The sequence below is a fragment of the Poecilia latipinna genome, unplaced genomic scaffold (assembly GCF_001443285.1).
Source record: "Poecilia latipinna isolate Pla-1442-1.1 unplaced genomic scaffold, P_latipinna-1.0 Scaffold2048, whole genome shotgun sequence".
Taxonomy (NCBI): domain Eukaryota; kingdom Metazoa; phylum Chordata; class Actinopteri; order Cyprinodontiformes; family Poeciliidae; genus Poecilia; species Poecilia latipinna.
In genome coordinates, this window is record NW_015114664.1 from 71,176 (window position 1) to 79,326 (window position 8,151).

Genomic DNA, 8,151 nt, shown 5'->3' on the forward strand with positions numbered 1-8,151 from the left:
CTATGTTGCTGATTAAATAAAATCATATGGTTCTGACTGCATATACAGAAAGCAGCCCTTTAAACCATTCAGACTACGAACACAATAGAGACAATCAGATGACTTATTACCCCGCGATAATAACTCAATAGTCCATGGAAAAACCTTATTGTCATGACGGAAGGTAACTTCTTGACCCACATGCAAAAACATGTTTTTACCGATAATCAGTAAAAGATGTTTAATATAAAGCACAACAACAGTACAGATCAACTGTGTTCTTGGGGGAGCGGCAAATGGAGCGGGCTGGAAGAGAGAATGAGCGATGAGTTCAAGGACTGTGGGATGTTTGAGTTCTGAACGAGCGGCAACGGTCTTACTAGGTCAGGCGGCAGGCAAGCGGGGGTGGATACTGGGATTTCCCGGGGTGGTTTCGGGTATGGGGATCTGCTGCGGAACCAGCTGGTGTTTTGGGAAAATCCAGCGGACGGCGTTGGAGGGCGGACAGATACGGACCTCAGCTCACCGGGGCAGATCGAGGTAGGCAGCCAACGAGGGATAAGTACGCCAGGTACAGCCAGGAGCTCAAAAGCCTCGAGTGGTCGGACCACGACGTCACGAGGGAGTAGTCTGAAAAACGAATAAACAAAACCGGGGTCACTGGGAGGTTCACAAGGAATCAATAAACGCTATGATGATGGCCTGCAGTACCATTACTGGTTAACACTCTGACATCGATGTGTTTGCTGACTCCACTCTTAAGCCTCTGCGGAGATGAGACAATCTCCGACAGGTGTGAGGATCCCAGGTCACGCCCAACAGAGATCATCCACCAGGCGGCCCCTGGTGGAAGGAGCGAGAAGTAGCAGCAAAACAACCCGAGCACCCAGGATCACCACACTTATAAGCTTGTATTAAAGCAGAAAGTACGGCGGCCACCGTAAAAAAGGCTTACAGTATCAATGATGCCGCATGAACTGATNAGTAGATTATTGCGAGGGGACGCAAACGTTTTGCGAGGGAACGCAAAAGAAAAAAAAAATCCCCATGTCCTCTGGAGGGCTCCGTAGAATAGAAGTTGTTGGAGCTATTTTTTCTTCATTTCTTTATCCATTTGAATTTTGTTACTTTATTCTTAAATTTATATTTTTTGTATTATTTACAAAGTTTATTTGTAGGTTGATAATTGTTGATTTTTTTTATTTTTTGTTTTATTATTTTTCTTATTTATTTTCTAAATTTAGACAGGAAGTAATGTGGGTCAGTCCACTTTCTATAAGTGCAGGGGTGAAGGACCAGCAGGCATTTGGGTTTGGGGCCGATGGTTTTTACCAGAGCAACAGAGGTAGCATGAGAACAGAGGAAAGTTTGAACTCTGTAATTGTTTGGTGAAAGAGGAAAATAAATCACCAAGAACAATCAATAAGTTTGGACATTGAACCTTCTTTTGCCTGTGTCCAGAAACATGACCCCAGTCCCTCAGTAGTGGCTTGGTGGAACTTTTTTTGGATGTTTGGCTTGGCAAACAATCAGAAGTGGTTCTGTCTAGTTTGGTTCTTCACCTGTTTATCAGCTTTATTGTGTCTTTACTGTGGCGCACTGCAGCCGCTGCAATTCATAAAAGTTAAACAAGCGACAAAAACTGAGCTAATCCCCTGTGGTCGCAAAACGTGGTGATATATATAACAGCCGTCAAACTACGGCTCCTACAGCATATTTAAAATAAAACGATTGACCAATTGTCATGGAAACTGGCATAAGGTGGTGAGATCTTTCCAGGTGCACGCAGAAAACGGAGCAAAGGCCTGAGAAATAACAGTAATCTTGTATATTGATTACTGATGATTAAAAGATGAATAAAAATACATACATATGTAATGATTGGAATGGTCTGTAATGTCTGTAATAAAATATATGTTCTGTATTCTTGATCTGTAGTAACAGTAATAACTTGATTGTTGTATGTTGATTATTGATTAGAAATGGTAACGGCTTGAGTTACAGAATAGATAAGTGATGAAGAATAATACTGAGAGTTATAAGTTGATACAATGACAAATTTATAATGTTTTATAATAAATTACAAATGAGATGACTGAAGATTTGAGATTGTGAGAAATGAAGGCAGGTTCTGTTCTCAAACTGTCGCAATTAGTACACTGAGCTAGGCGGGGGTGCTGGAAAGGCTCAAAAAGGGAAGTAAGTTACGAGAAATGGCCTCAATGGCCAGATGGCCAGTGGAAAAGGGAAGTACCGAAGAGAGTTGCTGCAATGAGTCACGAAAGAGATGATGGTTGGGAAAGGTTGAGGCTTTCCACATACTCATCGGAACGTTTCAGAAGTCACGTAGAACTCTCCCATACACAACCATGGGCTGAGAGGGTTTAAAAACCAGCAGACAGGGGAAGAAACTGTTCTTTGTCCGCGGCGCTGAAGGAGAGCCAACAAGAGGACGCAGATTGAAGACCAGCAGAGGACCGCACCCTGGAACCAAGGGGAAGTTGAGACTTCACGCCGCTAAGAAGGGACAGATCCATCTACCCCCAGCCCTGGTTCCTGATTCAACCAATCGCTCTGCCTCAACCCAACGATCCCCATCCTACTGCAGCAGACTTGGAGAAAAGACAAAGGTCATTAATTGACGAAGATCTGGACGTTTGAAGGACAACGGACAGTTCTGCTTTGCTTCTATTCTGAAAGGGGACTTTGCTCCATCAGGACAAAAGACTCTGACCAAGGACATCTGAAGATTTCTGCTGCCGGGATCAGTTGACATCTGGGTGTGAGTTGACCTGCCCCCAAGAGCCTCGCTTAGTTAAACTAGTGACACAGGATAGGGATAGAAATGAAGATAGGTTGTAATTGATTTAAGTTGAATTTATTGTCTTATTGCAAATTTGTCATCTCTGAAAGTTAATCTGCTTGTCATTTATCCCTGCTAAAGCTTGCTTAATAAATTGCATACTAAAAATTCCAGTGGAACTTGTGGACATTGAGATTAATTGAGTCATTTGATTATCGTAGATTTCCCTGATTATAGTAAAACTAACATACATGATTCTAGAGATGTGGTGGCTTCGTACTTTCCTTTGGTTAGTGTGAAAATAATGACCCTGGGACTTAAGTCTAAGTCACTAAATCTAATCTAGCCGTAAACAAGTGCCGTTATTTTAGGAAAAGAGCTACCGTTAACAGGAGTGGTTGTTGAAGCTATGCAGTGGTGAGGGCTACTCACCTGACTGTTTCTCAACTGAAAAGGGTCATAACTTCTGGATTGTAGGTAGTTAGAGCTAGACGAGTCTTTTCCGTCACCAGTTTAAATAGAATATCTCTTGTAAACCGACTCTGAGGTAAGACCCGGGTTTCAGAGATTTTCCGGACCTGTTAGACAGAGAACTGGTCAGGTCAGTAGTCAGTCGAATGAGTGGTGAGATAAGGGCGGGGCTGACTATTGCGAAATAACACAATATAAATAGAAATTCGCCCCTTCTTGCATCTTGACAGAACTAACAGAAACTAAACTGTTTATAGATTTTTATCATGGAGAATTTATCAAACATCAGTTTTCTAATCTTTATTTTAAGTTGTATTTAATAGATATAACTAATAACAAATGGTGGCGCTACTAATATTTTCGTGTCAGATTTCTCCTTGTTCTATATTGGGATAAAATGGTTTTCTGGACACAATGAATCACATAGTGACCAGTCCAGTAATGCATATCAATTAGCAGCAGTATGAAAGACGTAAAAATAATTAACTATACTACATTAAATAAATACAAAATAAATGTTTGGCAGTTAGTGTCAACTGGGGATGTCGAAGTAACCATTCCTCCCACAGTCTTTGCATGTAGCCTCTGACTAGGGTTACTTGAGTAGTAGCATTCCAACAGTGCTTATCAATGTCTCTCATGGCATGAGGTAGGCTATATAGCTCCAATGGTCTTTCCTAAGGACCCACACTGGATAGCTCAATTTCACTGTTGTAACTGTTTGCCCCAGCCTGGATTCGAACCCGGGTCTCCCGGGTGGAAGACTGGTGACTTACCCACCCTTTCCTTGTGACCTCATCGAGGTTGCCATTTGCTTGTGGTATTCCCAGGTATTCCCAAACCATCTCGATTGGATTCAGGTCCGGTGACTGTGGAGGTCAGGTCATCTGGCGCAGCACCCCATCACTCTCCTTCTTGGTCAAATAGCCCTTACACAGCCTGGAGGTGTGTTTGGGGTCGTTGTCCTGTTGAAAAATAAGTGATGGTCCAACTAAATGCAAGCCGGATGGAATAGCATGCTGCTGCAAGATGTTGTGGTAGCCATGCTGATTCAGTATGCCTTCAATTTTGAATAAATCCCCAACAGTGTCACCAGCAAAGCACCCCCACACCATCACACCTCCTCCTCCATGCTTCACAGTGGGAACCAGGCATGTAGAGTCCATCCGTTCACCTTTTCTGCGTCGCACAAAGACACGGTGGTTGGAACCAAAGATCACAAATTTGGACTCATCAGACCAAAGCACAGATGTCCACTGGTCTAATGTCCATTCCTTGTGTTGTTTAGCCCAAACAAGTCTCTTCTGCTTGTTGCTTGTCCTTAGCAGTGGTTTCCTAGTAGCTATCCTACCATGAAGGCCTGATTCACACAGTCTCCTCTTAACAGTTGTTGCAGATATGTGTCTGCTGCTAGAACTCTGTGTGGCATTGACCTGGTCTCTGATCTGAGCTGCTGTTAACCTGCGATTTCTGAGGCTGGTGACTCGGATGAACTTATCCTCCGCAGCAGAGGTGACTCCTGGTCTTCCTTTCCTGGGGCGGTCCTCATGTGAGCCAGTTTCTTTGTAGCGCTTGATGGTTTTTGCGACTGCACTTGGGGACACTTTCAAAGTTTTCCCAATTTTTTGGACTGACTGACCTTCATTTTTTAAAGTAATGATGGTCCCAACTCCATTTATAAGGCAAGAAATCCCACTTATTAACCTGACAGGGCACACCTGTGAAGTGAAAACCATTTCAGGTGACGACCTCTTGAAACTCATCAAGAGAATGCAGAGTGTGTGCAAAGCAGTAATGACAGCAAAAGGTGGCTACTTTGAAGAAACTAGAATAAAAGGCGTATTTTCAGTTGTTTCACACTTTTTTGTTTAGTACATATTTCCACATGTGTTAATTCATAGTTTTGATGCCTTCAGTGTGAATCTACAATGTCAATAGTCATGAAAATAAAGGAAACTCATTGAATGAGTAGGTGTCAAAATCTGTGGTCTGTACTGTATATATATATATTTGTATAAATATACAATGATCTGTGTTAGTTACTGCCATTTAGCACTGAGGACAAAAAAATGATCGTTGATCATTTACAATGTTGTGTTGCAGTAAAAGATGTTTTTCACATCAATGATTCAAAAAGTGCATTTTATAAAAACCTGATTGTCGAGTTTGTAGAAGATTTTGCATTACTTTCATTAGAACCCCTTTTTCCATAAATACCCTTCCCAAACCACAGCCAATGCGGTATTTTGTGTTACCACTCTTGCTTCAGAGTATGCAGCCTCAGTTAGTAGCATCAGCCGTCCCATGGACTGATGAGCCGAAGAACATGGCTAAATGAAGTCAGAAACGTTTTGAGAAGGTCCTCAAAGGTGTGATGGATCAAATCAGCACACACTTAGAGGTCATAGGAGGTGATGATGGAGATGATGATTGTGATGGTGGTTATGACGATGAAAAGGAGGAAGACAAAAAAGATGACATCCACACCTGTAACAAGGCGGCCTTTTGCGGCTGGATTTTACAGTGAGGAAGAGTAGTTGAGGCAGAGTCAGGTGGAAACAGCAGTGGGTTTATTCTTCTTACAGCATCAACACACAATAATTTCACAGGTGAAACTACAGGCTTAAATAGTCCCAACTGTGACGGACCCAACCCCTCCAATTCACAGGGGGATCTCAATTAACCAATCTCTACCTATTTAAATAAAATACCTTTTACTAAATATAAACATTTACGTTTTATAAGTATTTTATGTTTTATCTTACATCAAATGAAATGCCACAAAAACCCATAACAGATCCCCCCCCCACACTTTTCAATGGCCTCTCCCGGAACCTATAAATGGTGTCTGGACCCCTGGGGTAGTATTTGTCCAAACACCCTGGAGAGGACACAGAAAAGACAGGTGAGTCACTCAATATCAGCACTCCACACCTAACAGATTATGCACAAACATTTGCTCAGTTTTACCCACCAGTAGCTCATTGCTCTGAGTAACAATTATCCTCCCTCCACAGGCAACCAGCTCACTTCTCAATGAGGAGCAGCTGTGCAGAGCCCAGAACAAAAGGCTACATGCTAATTACTAAAATACTCAATAAATACAATTAAAACTTCTCGTGTGCAAATTGTTATTTATGTGCAAATCTCTGCTTAAAGTGCAGTGCTAAATAAAGTGCTTGTTAATAAAGTGTAAAAAGTGCTTTTAAAGTGCTATACAGTGACTTCAATAAAAACAGACCCAGTAATGAAGCTCTCTTCATTACAGTCATAAAGTGTCATTCGGTAAATTATGACTCTTTTAATACAAAGTTGACATTATTCAAAATGTCTTTGTTATGACAACCAAGAAATCATTACTGTTTAAACTTTACCTTTAATAACATAAAGTTACGTAATTTTTAAAGTGCAATCACTAATACTTTTATAACAAATTTATATCAGTAATGATTTCTTGGTTAATGTCAAGTTGTCATAACAAAGACATTTTGAATAATGTCAACTTTGTATTAAAAGTGTCATAATTTATCAAATGACGCTTTATGACAACAGTCATAAATATTCATGAAGGCTTATTCATGTTCATGACAGGTGTTATGTCATGTTTATGACTTATTCACCCCCCTTCAAATAAAGTGTTACCTAATAAAGTAATATAGCAGCCCATGGACATAAGAAGTATTGGAATCATGAAAATGCACGGGTGAGCAAATAGGATTAAAAATATCCGCTCTGCTCATCTTTAAATCAAACAATTATCTACGTCATCTGAGCGAAGCAGTTGGCTAGTTATCCACATCAACAATTCAGTTCAGTTTTTAATTCAGTTTATTTCTGTAGCGCTAATTCACATCGTATTACTATAACAACCTATAAAAAATGGCTAATTCAAACAGAAATATTCCAAGTCAGGTGCACACCTGACTCTACTTGTCAGTGCAGTCAAGTTGAGTTTATTATTCAAATATGTTTGAACAATTTGAAAGTGTGTAAGCTATTTGATTGCTGTTTACGGAAACAGCCGAACCTGGCCGAAAAGACACAGGCGACGAGAAAGAGGGTGCGTTTAGCAATGATCAGCAGACGCTCATCAGCTCCTCCGCCTAGAACAGGATATGCCTCAGTGCGTTTCCCATCTGCGTCCGAGTTTATTTCAAATTATTGGAGCAAACTTTACCGATCTGGAAGAATTCTGACGAAATTCCAGTTCTACCTTTTCCTCTTTTGAAAACGGACAGAGAACGCTGAAGCATGGTGAGTCAAACATTTTTGTTACACAGTAACAGTAGTCAGAAGCGCATAGTGTAATTTGTTAGAGTTTACACGCTGCGTGTGGGAGATTTAGAAATCTGAGCAGCCTGAACTGCCTGAATACACAAAAGGCGCAAAATAAACAGAACTGCGGATGTGGCTATAGGCCAGTTGTCTAAGGTAAACTTTATGTCGGACACCTTATACAAAAATGTGCAATTAGAATATCAGATTTATCCAGAGGTGGGTAGAATACCCAAAAATTGTACTCACGTGAGAAGCAATACTTCAATATACTCAAGTAAAAGTAAAAAGTAGCCATCCCAGAAATGACTCAAGTATAAAAAGTATTCTGGAAAAATGTTACTTATGTACTGAATAATTTATCATAACATCAAGTTTAATGTTTAAAATTATGGGCAAATTTTAATATTTTATAGACTAAAATGAAAAGAATTGATTTATATATATAAAAAAAGTCAATAAAAAATCAGGCAGAATAAACACCTTTCCAAATTAATTTCTTGAAATAGAAGACCTACTAAACTAATATTTACTGTAGGATAATTTATACTGTATGTATATGTTAGAAAAGGGCAAAAACATATCCTCATTATTGGATATGTTTTCAAATGCAACTGAGCAAC

General features: G+C 40.3%; 1 protein-coding gene and 2 long non-coding RNA genes across 7 annotated transcripts in view; 2 read left to right on the plus strand and 1 right to left on the minus strand.

Moving 5' to 3' along the window:
- The window catches only part of LOC106935947 (SZT2 subunit of KICSTOR complex), an 81,192-nt gene that overhangs the window by 60,607 nt on the left and 12,434 nt on the right, over nucleotides 1–8,151 (plus strand). The gene's annotated exons all lie outside the window — the stretch shown is intronic.
- LOC106935952 (uncharacterized) lies at nucleotides 208–885 on the minus strand. Its single transcript, XR_001422018.1, has 2 exons — nucleotides 691–885; nucleotides 208–609 (listed from the first exon to the last, which is right to left on the minus strand). It is a non-coding gene; the product is annotated as an uncharacterized LOC106935952 (long non-coding RNA).
- On the plus strand, nucleotides 3,848–6,432 carry LOC106935951 (uncharacterized). The gene is made up of 3 exons (XR_001422017.1): nucleotides 3,848–3,859; nucleotides 5,419–5,421; nucleotides 6,248–6,432. It is a non-coding gene; the product is annotated as an uncharacterized LOC106935951 (long non-coding RNA).